Consider the following 20,338-nt stretch of genomic DNA (forward strand, 5'->3'; position numbering starts at 1 on the left):
ATAGCAGCCAGGCACATTTTAGCTAGCTTTACTTGTAAGTGGGGTTGGAAACGCTTTTCAGGCTCAGTACTGGGCTCAAAACATGCAGCCCTGAGGTCTCTCATGATAGCAGGTGGTTAAATAGAAATTCGCTGCTCAGCTGACCCGGCAGGAGCAAACGTATGCCAAAAATGTACGCAGAATGAGCTTTTCAGTGAAGAGCAGCCAGGCACATTTTAGCTAGTTTTACTTGTAAGTGGGGTTGGAAACGCTTTTCAGGCTCAGTACTGGGCTCAAAACATGCAGCCCTGAGGTCTCTCATGATAGCAGGTGGTTAAGTAGAAATTTGCCACTTGGCTGACCCAGCAGGAGCAAACGTATGCCAAAAATGTAAGCAGAATGAGCTTTTCAGTGAATAGCAGCCAGGCACATTTTAGCTAGATTTACTTGTAAGTGGGGTTGGAAATGCTTTTCAGGCTCAGTACTGGGCTCAAAAGATGCAGATCTGAGGTCTCTCCTGATAGGAGGTAGTTAAGTAGAACTTCGCTGCTCAGCTGACCCGGCAGGAGCAAATGTATGCCAAAAATGTACACAGAATGAGCTTTTCAGTGAAGAGCAGCCAGGCACATTTTAGCTAGTTTTACTTGTAAGTGGGGTTGGAAACGCTTTTCAGGCTCAGTACTGGGCTCAAAACATGCAGCCCTGAGGTCTCTCATGATATCAGGAGGTTAAATAGAAATTCGCTTCTCAGCTGACCCGGTAGGAGCAAACGTATGACAAAAATGTAAGCAGAATAAGCTTTTCAGTGAATATCTGCCAGGCACATTTTAGCTAGTTTTACTTGTAAGTGGGGTTGGAAACGCTTTTTAGGATCAGTACTGGGCTCAAAACATGCAGCCCTGAGGTCTCTCATGATAGCAGGTGGTTAAATAGAAATTTGCTGCTCAACTGACCCGGCAGGAGCAAACGTATGCCAAAAATGTACGCAGAATCAGCTTTTCAGTGAAGAGCAGCCAGGCACATTTTAGCTAGTTTTACTTGTAAGTGGGGTTGGAAACGCTTTTCAGGCTCAGTACTGGGCTCAAAACATGCAGCCCTGAGGTCTCTCGTGATAGCAGGTGGTTAAATAGAAATTTGCTGCTCAGCTGACCCGGTAGGAGCAAACGTATGCCAAAAATGTAAGCAGAATGAGCTTTTCAGGGAATAGCAGCCAGGCACATTTTAGCTAGTTTTACTTGTAAGTGGGGTTGGAAATGCTTTTCAGGATCAGTACTGGGTTCAAAACATGCAGCCCTGAGGTCTCTCATGATAGCTGGTGGTTAAATAGAAATTCGCTGCTCAGCTGACCCGGCAGGAGCAAACGTATGCCAAAAATGTACGCAGAATGAGCTTTTCAGTGAAGAGCAGCCAGGCACATTTTAGCTAGTTTTACTTGTAAGTGGGGTTGGAAACGCTTTTCAGGCTCAGTACTGGGCTCAAAACATGCAGCCCTGGGGTCTCTCATGATAGCAGGTGGTTAAATAGAAATTGGCTACTCAGCTGACCCGGTAGGAGCAAATGTATGCCAAAAATGTAAGCAGAATGAGCTTTTCAGTGAATAGCAGCCAGGCACATTCTAGCAAGTTTTACTTGTAAGTGGGGATGGAAACGCTTTTCAGGCTCAGTACTGCGCTCAAAAGATGCAGCCCTGAGGTCTCTCATGATAGCAGGTGGTTAAGTAGAAATGTGCCTCTTGGCTGACCCAGCAGGAGCAAACGTATGCCAAAAATGTACACAGAATGAGCTTTTCAGTGAATAGCAGCCAGGCACATTTTAGCTAGTTTTACTCGTAAGTGGGGTTGGAAACGCTTTTCAGGATCAGTACTGGGCTCAAAACATGCAGCCCTGAGGTCTCTCATGATAGCAGGTGGTTAAATAGAAATTTGCTGCTCAGCTGACCCAGCAGGAGCAAACGTATGCCAAAAATGTAAGCAGAATGAGCTTTTCAGTGAATAGCAGCCAGGCACATTTTAGCTAGTTTTACTTGTAAGTGGGGTTGGAAATGCTTTTCAGGCTCAGTAGTGGGCTCACAAGATGCAGCTCTGAGGTCTCTCCTGATAGGAGGTAGTTAAGTAGAACTTCACTGCTCAGCTGACCCGGCAGGAGCAAATGTATGCCAAAAATGTACACAGAATGAGCTTTTCAGTGAAGAGCAGCCAGGCACATTTTAGCTAGTTTAACTTGTAAGTGGGGTTGGAAACGCTTTTCAGGCTCAGTACTGGGCTCAAAACATGCAGCCCTGAGGTCTCTCATGATAGCAGGAGGTTTAATAGAAATTCGCTTCTCAGCTGACCTGGTAGGAGCAAACGTATGCCAAAAATGTAAGCAGAATAAGCTTTTCAGTGAATAGCAGCCAGGCACATTTTAGCTAGTTTTACTTGTAAGTGGGGATGGAAACGCTTTTGAGGCTCAGTACTGCGCTCAAAAGATGCAGCCCTGAGGTCTCTCACGATAGCAGGTGGTTAAGTAGAAATGTGCCTCTTGGCTGACCCAGCTGGAGCAACGTATGCCAAAAATGTACACAGAATGAGCTTTTCAGTGAATAGCAGCCAGGCACATTTTAGCTAGTTTTACTTGTAAGTGGGGTTGGAAACGCTTTTCAGGATCAGTACTGGGCTCAAAACATGCAGCCCTGAGGTCCCTCATGATAGCAGGTGGTTAAGTAGAAATTTGCCTCTTGGCTGACCCAGCAGGAGCAAACGTATGCCAAAAATGTAAGCAGAAAGAGCTTTTCAGTGAATAGCAGCCAGGCTCATTTTAGCTAGATTTACTTGTAAGTGGGGTTGGAAATGCTTTTCAGGCTCAGTACTGGTCTCAAAAGATGCAGCTCTGAGGTCTCTCCTGATAGGAGGTAGTTAAGTAGAACTTCGCTGCTCAGCTGACCCGGCAGGAGCTAATGTATGCCAAAAATGTACACAGAATGAGCTTTTCAGTGAAGAGCAGCCAGGCACATTTTAGCTAGTTTTACTTGTAAGTGGGGTTGGAAACGCTTTTCAGGCTCAGTACTGGGCTCAAAACATGCAGCCCTGAGGTCTCTCATGATAGCAGGAGGTTAAATAGAAATTCGCTTCTCAGCTGACCCGGTAGGAGCAAACGTATGACAAAAATGTAAGCAGAATAAGCTTTTCAGTGAATAGCAGCCAGGCACATTTTAGCTAGTTTTACTTGTAAGTGGGGTTGGAAACGCTTTTCAGGATCAGTACTGGGCTCAAAACATGCAGCCCTGAGGTCTCTCATGATAGCAGGTGGTTAAATAGAAATTCGCTGCTCAACTGACCCGGCAGGAGCAAACGTATGCCAAAAATGTACGCAGAGTGAGCTTTTCAGTGAAGAGCAGCCAGGCACATTTTAGCTAGTTTTACTTGTAAGTGGGGTTGGAAACGCTTTTCAGGCTCAGTACTGGGGTCAAAACATGCAGCCCTGAGGTCTCTCATGATAGCAGGTGGTTAAATAGAAATTTGCTGCTCAGCTGACCCGGTAGGAGCAAACGTATGCCAAAAATGTAAGCAGAATGAGCTTTTCAGTGAATAGCAGCCAGGCACATTTTAGCTAGTTTTACTTGTAAGTGGGGTTAGAAATGCTTTTCAGGATCAGTACTGGGCTCAAAACATGCAGCCCTGAGGTCTCTCATGATAGCTGGTGGTTAAATAGAAATTTGCTGCTCAGCTGACCCGGCAGGAGCAAACGTATGCCAAAAATGTACGCAGAATGAGCTTTTCAGTGAAGAGCAGCCAGGCACATTTTAGCTAGTTTTACTTGTAAGTGGGGTTGGAAACGCTTTTCAGGCTCAGTACTGGGCTCAAAACATGCAGCCCTGGGGTCTCTCATGATAGCAGGTGGTTAAATAGAAATTGGCTACTCAGCTGACCCGGTAGGAGCAAATGTATGCAAAAAATGTAAGCAGCATGAGCTTTTCAGTGAATAGCAGCCAGGCACATTCTTGCAAGTTTTACTTGTAAGTGGGGATGGAAACGCTTTTCAGGCTCAGTACTGCGCTCAAAAGATGCAGCCCTGAGGTCTCTCATGATAGCAGGTAGTTAAGTAGAAATGTGCCTCTTGGCTGACCCAGCAGGAGCAAACGTATGCCAAAAATGTCCACAGAATGTGCTTTTCAGTGAATAGCAGCCAGGCACATTTTAGCTAGTTTTACTCGTAAGTGGGGTTGGAAACGCTTTTCAGGATCAGAACTGGGCTCAATACATGCAGCCCTGAGGTCTCTCATGATAGCAGGTGGTTAAATAGAAATTCGCTGCTCAGCTGACCCAGCAGGAGCAAACGTATGCCAAAAATGTAAGCAGAATGAGCTTTTCAGTGAATAGCAGCCAGGCACATTTTAGCTAGTTTTACTTGTAAGTGGGGTTGGAAATGCTTTTCAGGCTCAGTAGTGGGCTCACAAGATGTAGCTCTGAGGTCTCTCCTGATAGGAGGTAGTTAAGTAGAACTTCACTGCTCAGCTGACCCGGCAGGAGCAAATGTATGCCAAAAATGTACACAGAATGAGCTTTTCAGTGAAGAGCAGCCAGGCACATTTTAGCTAGTTTAACTTGTAAGTGGGGTTGGAAACGCTTTTCAGGCTCAGTACTGGGCTCAAAACATGCAGCCCTGAGGTCTCTCATGATAGCAGGAGGTTTAATAGAAATTCGCTTCTCAGCTGACCTGGTAGGAGCAAACGTATGCCAAAAATGTAAGCAGAATAAGCTTTTCAGTGAATAGCAGCCAGGCACATTTTAGCTAGTTTTACTTGTAAGTGGGAATGGAAACGCTTTTCAGGCTCAGTACTGCGCTCAAAAGATGCAGCCCTGAGGTCTCTCATGATAGCAGGTGGTTAAGTAGAAATGTGCCTCTTGGCTGACCCAGCTGGAGCAACATATGCCAAAAATGTACACAGAATGAGCTTTTCAGTGAACAGCAGCCAGGCACATTTTAGCTAGTTTTACTTGTAAGTGGGGTTGGAAACGCTTTTCAGGATCAGTACTGGACTCAAAACATGCAGCCCTGAGGTCTCTCCATGATAGCAGGTGGTTAAACAGAAATTCACTGCTCAGCTGACCCAGCAGGAGCAAACGTATGCCAAAAATGTACGCAGAATGAGATTTTCAGTGAAGAGCAGCCTGGCACATTTTACCTAGATTTACTTGTAAGTGGGGTTGGAAACGCTTTTCAGGCTCAGTACTGGGCTCAAAACATGCAGCCCTGAGGTCTCTCATGATAGCAGGTGGTTAAATAGAAATTCGCTGCTCAGCTAACCCGGCAGGAGCAAACGTATGCCAAAAATGTACGCAGAATGAGCTTTTCAGTGAAGAGCAGCCAGGCACATTTTAGCTAGTTTTACTTGTAAGTGGGGTTGGAAACGCTTTTCAGGCTCAGTACTGGGCTCAAAACATGCAGCCCTGAGGTCTCTCATGATAGCAGGTGGTTAGATAGAAATTGGCTGCTCAGCTGACCCGGTAGGAGCAAACGTATGCCAAAAATGTAAGCAGAATGAGCTTTTCAGTGAATAGCAGCCAGGCACATTCTAGCAAGTTTTACTTGTAAGTGGGGATGCAAACGCTTTTCAGGATCAGTACTGGGCTCAAAACATGCAGCCCTGAGGTCTCTCATGATAGCAGGTGGTTAAATAGAAATTTGCTGCTCAACTGACCCGGCAGGAGCAAACGTATGCTAAAAATGTACTCAGAATGAGCTTTTCAGTGAAGAGCAGCCAGGCACATTTTAGCTAGTTTTACTTGTAAGCGGGGTTGGAAACGCTTTTCAGGATCAGTACTGGGCTCAAAACATGCAGCCCTGAGGTCTCTCATGATAGCAGGTGGTTAAATAGAAATTGGCTACTCAGCTGACCCGGTAGGAGCAAACGTATGCCAAAAATGTAAGCAGAATGAGCTTTTCAGTGAATGGCAGCCAGGCACATTTTAGCTAGATTTACTTGTAAGTGGGGTTGGAAATGCTTTTCAGGCTCAGTACTGGGCTCAAAAGATGCAGCTCTGAGGTCTCTCCTGATAGGAGGTAGTTAAGTAGAACTTCGCTGCTCAGCTGACCCGGCAGGAGCAAATGTATGCCAAAAATGTACAAAGAATGAGCTTTTCAGTGAAGAGCAGCCAGGCACATTTTAGCTAGTTTTACTTGTAAGTGGGGATGGAAACGCTTTTCAGGCTCAGTACTGGGCTCAAAACATGCAGCCCTGAGGTCTCTCATGATAGCAGGAGGTTAAATAGAAATTTGCTTCTCAGCTGACCCGGTAGGAGGAAACGTATGCCAAAAATGTAAGCAGAATAAGCTTTTCAGTGAATAGCAGCCAGGCACATTTTAGCTAGTTTTACTTGTAAGTGGGGTTGGAAACGCTTTTCAGGATCAGTACTGGGCTCAAAACATGCAGCCCTGAGGTCTCTCATGATAGCAGGTGGTTAAATAGAAATTTGCTGCTCAACTGACCCGGCAGGAGCAAACGTATGCTAAAAATGTACTCAGAATGAGCTTTTCAGTGAAGAGCAGCCAGGCACATTTTAGCTAGTTTTACTTGTAAGTGGGGTTGGAAATTCTTTTCAGGCTCAGTACTGGGCTCAAAACATGCAGCCCTGAGGTCTCTCGTGATAGCAGGTGGTTAAATAGAAATTTGCTGCTCAGCTGACCCGGTAGGAGCAAACGTATGCCAAAAATGTAAGCAGAATGAGCTTTTCAGTGAATAGCAGCCAGGCACATTTTAGCTAGTTTTACTTGTAAGTGGGGTTGGAAATGCTTTTCAGGATCAGTACTGGGCTCAAAACATGCAGCCCTGAGGTCTCTCATGATAGCAGGTGGTTAAATAGAAATTCGCTGCTCAGCTGACCCGGCAGGAGCAAACGTATGCCAAAAATGTACGCAGAATGAGCTTTTCAGTGAAGAGCAGCCAGGCACATTTTAGCTAGTTTTACTTGTAAGCGGGGTTGGAAACGCTTTTCAGGATCAGTACTGGGCTCAAAACATGCAGCCCTGAGGTCTCTCATGATAGCAGGTGGTTAAATAGAAATTGGCTACTCAGCTGACCCGGTAGGAGCAAACGTATGCCAAAAATGTAAGCAGAATGAGCTTTTCAGTGAATAGCAGCCAGGCACATTCTAGCAAGTTTTACTTGTAAGTGGGGATGGAAACGCTTTTCAGGCTCAGTACTGCGCTCAAAAGATGCAGCCCTGAGGTCTCTCATGATAGCAGGTGGTTAAGTAGAAATTTGCCTCTTGGCTGACCCAGCAGGAGCAAACGTATGCCAAAAATGTACACAGAATGATCTTTTCAGTGAATAGCAGCCAGGCACATTTTAGCTAGTTTTACTCGTAAGTGGGGTTGGAAACGCTTTTCAGGATCAGTACTGGGCTCAAAACATGCAGCCCTGAGGTCTCTCATGATAACAGGTGGTTAAATAGAAATTCGCTGCTCAGCTGACCCAGCAGGAGCAAACGTATGCCAAAAATGTAAGCAGAATGAGCTTTTCAGTGAATAGCAGCCAGGTACATTTTAGCTATTTTTACTTGTAAGTGGGGTTGGAAATGCTTTTCAGGCTCAGTAGTGGGCTCAAAAGATGCAGCTCTGAGGTCTCTCCTGATAGGAGGTAGTTAAGTAGAACTTCACTGCTCAGCTGACCCGGCAGGAGCAAATGTATGCCAAAAATGTACGCAGAATGAGCTTTTCAGTGAAGAGCAGCCAGGCACATTCTAGCAAGTTTTACTTGTAAGTGGGGTTGGAAACACTTTTCAGGCTCAGTACTGTGCTCAAAAGATGCAGCCCTGAGGTCTCTCATGATAGCAGGTGGTTAAGTAGAAATTTGCCACTTGGCTGACCCAGCAGGAGCACATATATGCCAAAAATGTACACAGAATGAGCTTTTCAGTGAATAGCAGCCAGGCACATTTTAGCTAGTTTTACTTGTAAGTGGGGTTGGAAGCGCTTTTCAGGATCTGTACTGGGCTCAAAACATGCAGCCCTGAGGTCTCTCGTGATAGCAGGTGGTTAAATAGAAATTTGCTGCTCAGCTGACCCAGCAGAAGCAAACGTATGCCAAAAATGTACGCAGAATAAGCTTTTCAGTGAAGAGCAGCCAGGCACATTTTAGCTAGTTTTACTTGTAAGTGGGGTTGGAAACACTTTTCAGGCTCAGTACTGGGCTCAAAACATGCAGCCCTGAGGTCTCTCATGATAGCAGGTGGTTAAATAGAAATTTGCTGCTCAGCTGACCCGGTAGGAGCAAACGTATGCCAAAAATGTAAGCAGAATGAGCTTTTCAGTGAATAGCAGCCAGGCACATTTTAGCTAGCTTTACTTGTAAGTGGGGTTGGAAATGCTTTTCAGGCTCAGTACTGGGCTCAAAAGATGCAGCTCTGAGGTCATTCATGATAGCAGGTGGTTAAATAGAAATTTGCTGCTCAACTGATTCGGCTAGAGCAAACGTATGCCAAAAATGTACGCAGAATGAGCTTTTCACTATAGAGCAGCCAGGCACATTTTAGCTAGTTTTACTTGTAAGTGGGGTTGGAAACGCTTTTCAGGCTCAGTACAGGGCTCAAAGCATGCAGCCCTGAGGTCTCTCGTGATAGCAGGTGGTTAAATGGAAATTTTCTGCTCAGCTGACCCGGTAGGAGCAAACGTATGCCAAAAATGTAAGCAGAATAAGCTTTTCAGTGAATAGCAACCAGGCACATTTTAGCTAGTTTTACTTGTAAGTGGGGTTGGAAACGCTTTTCAGGATCAGTACTGGGCTCAAAACATGCAGCCCTGATGTCTCTCATGATAGCAGGTGGTTAAATAGAAATTCGCTGCTCAACTGACCCGGCAGGAGCAAACGTATGCCAAAAATGTACGCAGAATGAGCTTTTCAGTGAAGAGCAGCCAGGCACATTTTAGCTAGTTTTACTTGTAAGTGGGGTTGGAAACGCTTTTCAGGCTCAGTACTGGGCTCAAAACATGCAGCCCTGAGGTCTCTCGTGATAGCAGGTGGTTAAATAGAAATTTGCTGCTCAGCTGACCCGGTATGAGCAAAGGTATGCCAAAAATGTAAGCAGAAGGAGCTTTTCAGTGAATAGCAACCAGGCATATTTTAGCTAGTTTTACTTGTAAGTGGGGTTGGAAACGCTTTTCAGGCTCAGTACTGGGCTCAAAACATGCAGCCCTGAGGTCTCTCATGATAGCAGGTGGTTAAATAGAAATTCGCTGCTCAGCTGACCCGGCAGGAGCAAACGTATGCCAAAAATGTACGCAGAATAAGCTTTTCAGTGAAGAGCAGCCAGGCGCATTTTAGCTAGTTTTACTTGTAAGTGGGGTTGGAAACGCTTGTCAGGCTCAGTACTGGGCTCAAAACATGCAGGCATGAGGTCTCTCATGATAGCAGGTGGGGAAAACGAAATTCGCTGCTCAGCTGACCAGGCAGGAGCAAATGTATGCCAAAAATGTACGCAGAATGAGCTTTTCAGTGAAGAGCAGCCAGGCACATTTTAGCTAGTTTTACTTGTAAGTGGGGTTGGAAACGCTTTTCAGGCTCAGTACTGGGCTCAAAACATGCAGCCCTGAGGTCTCTCATGATAGCAGGTGGTTAAATAGAAATTGGCTGCTCAGCTGACCCGGTAGGAGCAAACGTATGCCAAAAATGTAAGCAGAATGAGCTTTTCAGTGAATAGCAGCCAGGCTCATTCTAGCAAGTTTTACTTGTAAGTGGGGATGGAAACGCTTTATAGGCTCAGTACTGCGCTCGAAAGATGCAGCCCTGAGGTCTCTCATGATAGCAGGTGGTTAAGTAGAAATGTGCCTGTTGGCTGACCCAGCAGGAGCAAACGTATGCCAAAAATGTACACAAAATGAGCTTTTCAGTGAATAGCAGCCAGGCACATTTTAGCTAGTTTTACTCGTAAGTAGGGTTGGAAACGCTTTTCAGGATCAGTACTGGGCTCAAAACATGCAGCCATGATAGCAGGTGGTTAAATAGAAATTCGCTGCTCAGCTAACCCAGCAGGAGCAAACGTATGCCAAAAATGTACACAGAATAAGCTTTTCAGTGAAGAGCAGCCAGGCACATTTTAGCTAGTTTTACTTGTAAGTGGGGTTGGAAACACTCTTCAGGCTCAGTACTGGGCTCAAAACATGCAGCCCTGAGGTCTCTCATGATAGCAGGTGGTTAAGTAGAAATTTGCCACTTGGCTGACCCAGCAGGAGCACACGTATGCCAAAAATGTACACAGAATGAGCTTTTCAGTGAATAGCAGCCAGGCACATTTTAGCTAGTTTTACTTGTAAGTGGGGTTGGAAGCGCTTTTCAGGATCTGTACTGAGCTCAAAACATGCAGCCCTGAGGTCTCTCATGATAGCAGGTGGTTAAATAGAAATTCGCTGCTCAGCTGACCCAGCAGAAGCAAACGTATGCCAAAAATGTACGCAGAATAAGCTTTTCAGTGAAGAGCAGCCAGGCACATTTTAGCTAGTTTTACTTGTAAGTGGGGTTGGAAACACTTTTCAGGCTCAGTACTGGGCTCAAAACATGCAGCCCTGAGGTCTCTCATGATAGCAGGTGGTTAAGTAGAAATTTGCCACTTGGCTGACCCAGCAGGAGCAAACGTATGCCAAAAATGTACACAGAATGAGCTTTTCAGTGAATAGCAGCCAGGCACATTTTAGCTAGTTTTACTTGTAAGTGGGGTTGGAAGCGCTTTTCAGGATCTGTACTGGGCTCAAAACATGCAGCCCTGAGGTCTCTCATGATAGCAGGTGGTTAAATAGAAATTCGCTGCTCAGCTGACCCGGCAGGAGCAAACATATGCCAAAAATGTACGCAGAATAAGCTTTTCAGTGAAGAGCAGCCAGGCACATTTTAGCTAGTTTTACTTGTAAGTGGGGTTGGAAACGCTTGTCAGGCTCAGTACTGGGCTCAAAACATGCAGGCATGAGGTCTCTCATGATAGCAGGTGGTTAAATAGAAATTTGCTGCTCAGCTGACCCAGCAGGAGAAAATGTATGCCAAAAATGTACGCAGAATGAGCTTTTCAGTGAAGAGCAGCCAGGCACATTTTAGCTAGTTTTACTTGTAAGTGGGGTTGGAAACGCTTTTCAGGCTCAGTACTGGGCTCAAAACATGCAGCCCTGAGGTCTCTCATGATAGCAGGAGGTTAAATAGAAATTCGCTGCTCAGCTGACCCTGTAGGAGCAAACGTATGCCAAAAATGTAAGCAGAATAAGCTTTTCAGTGAATAGCAGCCAGGCACATTTTAGCTAGTTCTACTTGTAAGTGGGGTTGGAAATGCTTTTCAGGCTCAGTACGGGGCTCAAAAGATGCAGCTCTGAGGTCTCTCATGATAGCAGGTGGTTAAATAGAAATTCACTGCTCAACTGACCCGGCAGGAACAAACGTATGCCAAAAATGTACGCAGAATGAGCTTTTCAGTGAAGAGCAGCCTGGCACATTTTTGCTAGTTTTACTTGTAAGTGGGGTTGGAAACACTTTTCAGGCTCAGTACTGGGCTCAAAACATGCAGCCCTGAGGTCTCTCGTGATAGCAGGTGGTTAAATAGAAATTTGCTGCTCAGCTGACCCGGTAGGAGCAAACGTATGCCAAAAATGTAAGCAGAATGAGCTTTTCAGTGAATAGCAGCCAGGCACATTTTAGCTAGTTTTACTTGTAAGTGGGGTTGGAAATGCTTTTCAGGCTCAGTACTGGGCTCAAAAGATGCATCTCTGAGGTCTCTCCTGATAGGAGGTAGTTAAGTAGAACTTCGCTGCTCAGCTGAGCCGGCAGGAGCAGATGTATGCCAAAAATGTACGCAGAATGAGCTTTACAGTGAAGAGCAGCCAGGCACATTCTAGCAAGTTTTACTTGTAAGTGGGGTTGGAAACGCTTTTCAGGCTCAGTACTGTGCTCAAAAGATGCAGCCCTGAGGTCTCTCATGATAGCAGGTGGTTAAGTAGAAATTTTCCACTTGGCTGACCCAGCAGGAGCAAACGTATGCCAAAAATGTACACAGAATGAGCTTTTCAGTGAATAGCAGTCTGGCACATTTTAGCTAGTTTTACTTGTAAGTGGGGTTGGAAGCGCTTTTCAGGATCTGTACTGGGCTCAAAACATGCAGCCCTGAGGTCTCTCGTGATAGCAGGTGGTTAAATAGAAATTCGCTGCTCAGCTGACCCGGCAGGAGCAAACATATGCCAAAAATGTACGCAGAATAAGCTTTTCAGTGAAGAGCAGCCAGGCACATTTTAGCTAGTTTTACTTGTAAGTGGGGTTGGAAACGCTTGTCAGGCTCAGTACTGGGCTCAAAACATGCAGGCATGAGGTCTCTCATGATAGCAGGTGGTTAAATAGAAATTTGCTGCTCAGCTGACCCAGCAGGAGAAAATGTATGCCAAAAATGTACGCAGAATGAGCTTTTCAGTGAAGAGCAGCCAGGCACATTTTAGCTAGTTTTACTTGTAAGTGGGGTTGGAAACGCTTTTCAGGATCAGTACTGGGCTCAAAACATGCAGCCCTGAGGTCTCTCATGATAGCAGGTGGTTAAATAGAAATTTGCTGCTCAGCTGACCCGGTAGGAGCAAACGTATGCCAAAAATGTAAGCAGAATGAGCTTTTCAGTGAATAGCAGCCAGGCACATTTTAGCTAGCTTTACTTGTAAGTGGGGTTGGAAACGCTTTTCAGGCTCAGTACTGGGCTCAAAACATGCAGCCCTGAGGTCTCTCATGATAGCAGGTGGTTAAATAGAAATTCGCTGCTCAGCTGACCCGGCAGGAGCAAACGTATGCCAAAAATGTACGCAGAATGAGCTTTTCAGTGAAGAGCAGCCAGGCACATTTTAGCTAGTTTTACTTGTAAGTGGGGTTGGAAACGCTTTTCAGGCTCAGTACTGGGCTCAAAACATGCAGCCCTGAGGTCTCTCATGATAGCAGGTGGTTAAGTAGAAATTTGCCACTTGGCTGACCCAGCAGGAGCAAACGTATGCCAAAAATGTAAGCAGAATGAGCTTTTCAGTGAATAGCAGCCAGGCACATTTTAGCTAGATTTACTTGTAAGTGGGGTTGGAAATGCTTTTCAGGCTCAGTACTGGGCTCAAAAGATGCAGATCTGAGGTCTCTCCTGATAGGAGGTAGTTAAGTAGAACTTCGCTGCTCAGCTGACCCGGCAGGAGCAAATGTATGCCAAAAATGTACACAGAATGAGCTTTTCAGTGAAGAGCAGCCAGGCACATTTTAGCTAGTTTTACTTGTAAGTGGGGTTGGAAACGCTTTTCAGGCTCAGTACTGGGCTCAAAACATGCAGCCCTGAGGTCTCTCATGATATCAGGAGGTTAAATAGAAATTCGCTTCTCAGCTGACCCGGTAGGAGCAAACGTATGACAAAAATGTAAGCAGAATAAGCTTTTCAGTGAATATCTGCCAGGCACATTTTAGCTAGTTTTACTTGTAAGTGGGGTTGGAAACGCTTTTTAGGATCAGTACTGGGCTCAAAACATGCAGCCCTGAGGTCTCTCATGATAGCAGGTGGTTAAATAGAAATTTGCTGCTCAACTGACCCGGCAGGAGCAAACGTATGCCAAAAATGTACGCAGAATCAGCTTTTCAGTGAAGAGCAGCCAGGCACATTTTAGCTAGTTTTACTTGTAAGTGGGGTTGGAAACGCTTTTCAGGCTCAGTACTGGGCTCAAAACATGCAGCCCTGAGGTCTCTCGTGATAGCAGGTGGTTAAATAGAAATTTGCTGCTCAGCTGACCCGGTAGGAGCAAACGTATGCCAAAAATGTAAGCAGAATGAGCTTTTCAGGGAATAGCAGCCAGGCACATTTTAGCTAGTTTTACTTGTAAGTGGGGTTGGAAATGCTTTTCAGGATCAGTACTGGGTTCAAAACATGCAGCCCTGAGGTCTCTCATGATAGCTGGTGGTTAAATAGAAATTCGCTGCTCAGCTGACCCGGCAGGAGCAAACGTATGCCAAAAATGTACGCAGAATGAGCTTTTCAGTGAAGAGCAGCCAGGCACATTTTAGCTAGTTTTACTTGTAAGTGGGGTTGGAAACGCTTTTCAGGCTCAGTACTGGGCTCAAAACATGCAGCCCTGGGGTCTCTCATGATAGCAGGTGGTTAAATAGAAATTGGCTACTCAGCTGACCCGGTAGGAGCAAATGTATGCCAAAAATGTAAGCAGAATGAGCTTTTCAGTGAATAGCAGCCAGGCACATTCTAGCAAGTTTTACTTGTAAGTGGGGATGGAAACGCTTTTCAGGCTCAGTACTGCGCTCAAAAGATGCAGCCCTGAGGTCTCTCATGATAGCAGGTGGTTAAGTAGAAATGTGCCTCTTGGCTGACCCAGCAGGAGCAAACGTATGCCAAAAATGTACACAGAATGAGCTTTTCAGTGAATAGCAGCCAGGCACATTTTAGCTAGTTTTACTCGTAAGTGGGGTTGGAAACGCTTTTCAGGATCAGTACTGGGCTCAAAACATGCAGCCCTGAGGTCTCTCATGATAGCAGGTGGTTAAATAGAAATTTGCTGCTCAGCTGACCCAGCAGGAGCAAACGTATGCCAAAAATGTAAGCAGAATGAGCTTTTCAGTGAATAGCAGCCAGGCACATTTTAGCTAGTTTTACTTGTAAGTGGGGTTGGAAATGCTTTTCAGGCTCAGTAGTGGGCTCACAAGATGCAGCTCTGAGGTCTCTCCTGATAGGAGGTAGTTAAGTAGAACTTCACTGCTCAGCTGACCCGGCAGGAGCAAATGTATGCCAAAAATGTACACAGAATGAGCTTTTCAGTGAAGAGCAGCCAGGCACATTTTAGCTAGTTTAACTTGTAAGTGGGGTTGGAAACGCTTTTCAGGCTCAGTACTGGGCTCAAAACATGCAGCCCTGAGGTCTCTCATGATAGCAGGAGGTTTAATAGAAATTCGCTTCTCAGCTGACCTGGTAGGAGCAAACGTATGCCAAAAATGTAAGCAGAATAAGCTTTTCAGTGAATAGCAGCCAGGCACATTTTAGCTAGTTTTACTTGTAAGTGGGGATGGAAACGCTTTTGAGGCTCAGTACTGCGCTCAAAAGATGCAGCCCTGAGGTCTCTCACGATAGCAGGTGGTTAAGTAGAAATGTGCCTCTTGGCTGACCCAGCTGGAGCAACGTATGCCAAAAATGTACACAGAATGAGCTTTTCAGTGAATAGCAGCCAGGCACATTTTAGCTAGTTTTACTTGTAAGTGGGGTTGGAAACGCTTTTCAGGATCAGTACTGGGCTCAAAACATGCAGCCCTGAGGTCCCTCATGATAGCAGGTGGTTAAGTAGAAATTTGCCTCTTGGCTGACCCAGCAGGAGCAAACGTATGCCAAAAATGTAAGCAGAAAGAGCTTTTCAGTGAATAGCAGCCAGGCTCATTTTAGCTAGATTTACTTGTAAGTGGGGTTGGAAATGCTTTTCAGGCTCAGTACTGGTCTCAAAAGATGCAGCTCTGAGGTCTCTCCTGATAGGAGGTAGTTAAGTAGAACTTCGCTGCTCAGCTGACCCGGCAGGAGCTAATGTATGCCAAAAATGTACACAGAATGAGCTTTTCAGTGAAGAGCAGCCAGGCACATTTTAGCTAGTTTTACTTGTAAGTGGGGTTGGAAACGCTTTTCAGGCTCAGTACTGGGCTCAAAACATGCAGCCCTGAGGTCTCTCATGATAGCAGGAGGTTAAATAGAAATTCGCTTCTCAGCTGACCCGGTAGGAGCAAACGTATGACAAAAATGTAAGCAGAATAAGCTTTTCAGTGAATAGCAGCCAGGCACATTTTAGCTAGTTTTACTTGTAAGTGGGGTTGGAAACGCTTTTCAGGATCAGTACTGGGCTCAAAACATGCAGCCCTGAGGTCTCTCATGATAGCAGGTGGTTAAATAGAAATTCGCTGCTCAACTGACCCGGCAGGAGCAAACGTATGCCAAAAATGTACGCAGAGTGAGCTTTTCAGTGAAGAGCAGCCAGGCACATTTTAGCTAGTTTTACTTGTAAGTGGGGTTGGAAACGCTTTTCAGGCTCAGTACTGGGGTCAAAACATGCAGCCCTGAGGTCTCTCATGATAGCAGGTGGTTAAATAGAAATTTGCTGCTCAGCTGACCCGGTAGGAGCAAACGTATGCCAAAAATGTAAGCAGAATGAGCTTTTCAGTGAATAGCAGCCAGGCACATTTTAGCTAGTTTTACTTGTAAGTGGGGTTAGAAATGCTTTTCAGGATCAGTACTGGGCTCAAAACATGCAGCCCTGAGGTCTCTCATGATAGCTGGTGGTTAAATAGAAATTTGCTGCTCAGCTGACCCGGCAGGAGCAAACGTATGCCAAAAATGTACGCAGAATGAGCTTTTCAGTGAAGAGCAGCCAGGCACATTTTAGCTAGTTTTACTTGTAAGTGGGGTTGGAAACGCTTTTCAGGCTCAGTACTGGGCTCAAAACATGCAGCCCTGGGGTCTCTCATGATAGCAGGTGGTTAAATAGAAATTGGCTACTCAGCTGACCCGGTAGGAGCAAATGTATGCAAAAAATGTAAGCAGCATGAGCTTTTCAGTGAATAGCAGCCAGGCACATTCTTGCAAGTTTTACTTGTAAGTGGGGATGGAAACGCTTTTCAGGCTCAGTACTGCGCTCAAAAGATGCAGCCCTGAGGTCTCTCATGATAGCAGGTAGTTAAGTAGAAATGTGCCTCTTGGCTGACCCAGCAGGAGCAAACGTATGCCAAAAATGTCCACAGAATGTGCTTTTCAGTGAATAGCAGCCAGGCACATTTTAGCTAGTTTTACTCGTAAGTGGGGTTGGAAACGCTTTTCAGGATCAGAACTGGGCTCAATACATGCAGCCCTGAGGTCTCTCATGATAGCAGGTGGTTAAATAGAAATTCGCTGCTCAGCTGACCCAGCAGGAGCAAACGTATGCCAAAAATGTAAGCAGAATGAGCTTTTCAGTGAATAGCAGCCAGGCACATTTTAGCTAGTTTTACTTGTAAGTGGGGTTGGAAATGCTTTTCAGGCTCAGTAGTGGGCTCACAAGATGTAGCTCTGAGGTCTCTCCTGATAGGAGGTAGTTAAGTAGAACTTCACTGCTCAGCTGACCCGGCAGGAGCAAATGTATGCCAAAAATGTACACAGAATGAGCTTTTCAGTGAAGAGCAGCCAGGCACATTTTAGCTAGTTTAACTTGTAAGTGGGGTTGGAAACGCTTTTCAGGCTCAGTACTGGGCTCAAAACATGCAGCCCTGAGGTCTCTCATGATAGCAGGAGGTTTAATAGAAATTCGCTTCTCAGCTGACCTGGTAGGAGCAAACGTATGCCAAAAATGTAAGCAGAATAAGCTTTTCAGTGAATAGCAGCCAGGCACATTTTAGCTAGTTTTACTTGTAAGTGGGAATGGAAACGCTTTTCAGGCTCAGTACTGCGCTCAAAAGATGCAGCCCTGAGGTCTCTCATGATAGCAGGTGGTTAAGTAGAAATGTGCCTCTTGGCTGACCCAGCTGGAGCAACATATGCCAAAAATGTACACAGAATGAGCTTTTCAGTGAACAGCAGCCAGGCACATTTTAGCTAGTTTTACTTGTAAGTGGGGTTGGAAACGCTTTTCAGGATCAGTACTGGACTCAAAACATGCAGCCCTGAGGTCTCTCCATGATAGCAGGTGGTTAAACAGAAATTCACTGCTCAGCTGACCCAGCAGGAGCAAACGTATGCCAAAAATGTACGCAGAATGAGATTTTCAGTGAAGAGCAGCCTGGCACATTTTACCTAGATTTACTTGTAAGTGGGGTTGGAAACGCTTTTCAGGCTCAGTACTGGGCTCAAAACATGCAGCCCTGAGGTCTCTCATGATAGCAGGTGGTTAAATAGAAATTCGCTGCTCAGCTAACCCGGCAGGAGCAAACGTATGCCAAAAATGTACGCAGAATGAGCTTTTCAGTGAAGAGCAGCCAGGCACATTTTAGCTAGTTTTACTTGTAAGTGGGGTTGGAAACGCTTTTCAGGCTCAGTACTGGGCTCAAAACATGCAGCCCTGAGGTCTCTCATGATAGCAGGTGGTTAGATAGAAATTGGCTGCTCAGCTGACCCGGTAGGAGCAAACGTATGCCAAAAATGTAAGCAGAATGAGCTTTTCAGTGAATAGCAGCCAGGCACATTCTAGCAAGTTTTACTTGTAAGTGGGGATGCAAACGCTTTTCAGGATCAGTACTGGGCTCAAAACATGCAGCCCTGAGGTCTCTCATGATAGCAGGTGGTTAAATAGAAATTTGCTGCTCAACTGACCCGGCAGGAGCAAACGTATGCTAAAAATGTACTCAGAATGAGCTTTTCAGTGAAGAGCAGCCAGGCACATTTTAGCTAGTTTTACTTGTAAGCGGGGTTGGAAACGCTTTTCAGGATCAGTACTGGGCTCAAAACATGCAGCCCTGAGGTCTCTCATGATAGCAGGTGGTTAAATAGAAATTGGCTACTCAGCTGACCCGGTAGGAGCAAACGTATGCCAAAAATGTAAGCAGAATGAGCTTTTCAGTGAATGGCAGCCAGGCACATTTTAGCTAGATTTACTTGTAAGTGGGGTTGGAAATGCTTTTCAGGCTCAGTACTGGGCTCAAAAGATGCAGCTCTGAGGTCTCTCCTGATAGGAGGTAGTTAAGTAGAACTTCGCTGCTCAGCTGACCCGGCAGGAGCAAATGTATGCCAAAAATGTACAAAGAATGAGCTTTTCAGTGAAGAGCAGCCAGGCACATTTTAGCTAGTTTTACTTGTAAGTGGGGATGGAAACGCTTTTCAGGCTCAGTACTGGGCTCAAAACATGCAGCCCTGAGGTCTCTCATGATAGCAGGAGGTTAAATAGAAATTTGCTTCTCAGCTGACCCGGTAGGAGGAAACGTATGCCAAAAATGTAAGCAGAATAAGCTTTTCAGTGAATAGCAGCCAGGCACATTTTAGCTAGTTTTACTTGTAAGTGGGGTTGGAAACGCTTTTCAGGATCAGTACTGGGCTCAAAACATGCAGCCCTGAGGTCTCTCATGATAGCAGGTGGTTAAATAGAAATTTGCTGCTCAACTGACCCGGCAGGAGCAAACGTATGCTAAAAATGTACTCAGAATGAGCTTTTCAGTGAAGAGCAGCCAGGCACATTTTAGCTAGTTTTACTTGTAAGTGGGGTTGGAAATTCTTTTCAGGCTCAGTACTGGGCTCAAAACATGCAGCCCTGAGGTCTCTCGTGATAGCAGGTGGTTAAATAGAAATTTGCTGCTCAGCTGACCCGGTAGGAGCAAACGTATGCCAAAAATGTAAGCAGAATGAGCTTTTCAGTGAATAGCAGCCAGGCACATTTTAGCTAGTTTTACTTGTAAGTGGGGTTGGAAATGCTTTTCAGGATCAGTACTGGGCTCAAAACATGCAGCCCTGAGGTCTCTCATGATAGCAGGTGGTTAAATAGAAATTCGCTGCTCAGCTGACCCGGCAGGAGCAAACGTATGCCAAAAATGTACGCAGAATGAGCTTTTCAGTGAAGAGCAGCCAGGCACATTTTAGCTAGTTTTACTTGTAAGCGGGGTTGGAAACGCTTTTCAGGATCAGTACTGGGCTCAAAACATGCAGCCCTGAGGTCTCTCATGATAGCAGGTGGTTAAATAGAAATTGGCTACTCAGCTGACCCGGTAGGAGCAAACGTATGCCAAAAATGTAAGCAGAATGAGCTTTTCAGTGAATAGCAGCCAGGCACATTCTAGCAAGTTTTACTTGTAAGTGGGGATGGAAACGCTTTTCAGGCTCAGTACTGCGCTCAAAAGATGCAGCCCTGAGGTCTCTCATGATAGCAGGTGGTTAAGTAGAAATTTGCCTCTTGGCTGACCCAGCAGGAGCAAACGTATGCCAAAAATGTACACAGAATGATCTTTTCAGTGAATAGCAGCCAGGCACATTTTAGCTAGTTTTACTCGTAAGTGGGGTTGGAAACGCTTTTCAGGATCAGTACTGGGCTCAAAACATGCAGCCCTGAGGTCTCTCATGATAACAGGTGGTTAAATAGAAATTCGCTGCTCAGCTGACCCAGCAGGAGCAAACGTATGCCAAAAATGTAAGCAGAATGAGCTTTTCAGTGAATAGCAGCCAGGTACATTTTAGCTATTTTTACTTGTAAGTGGGGTTGGAAATGCTTTTCAGGCTCAGTAGTGGGCTCAAAAGATGCAGCTCTGAGGTCTCTCCTGATAGGAGGTAGTTAAGTAGAACTTCACTGCTCAGCTGACCCGGCAGGAGCAAATGTATGCCAAAAATGTACGCAGAATGAGCTTTTCAGTGAAGAGCAGCCAGGCACATTCTAGCAAGTTTTACTTGTAAGTGGGGTTGGAAACACTTTTCAG

The sequence above is a fragment of the Lissotriton vulgaris genome, chromosome 7, assembly GCF_964263255.1.
Source record: "Lissotriton vulgaris chromosome 7, aLisVul1.2, whole genome shotgun sequence".
Lineage (NCBI taxonomy): Eukaryota > Metazoa > Chordata > Amphibia > Caudata > Salamandridae > Lissotriton > Lissotriton vulgaris.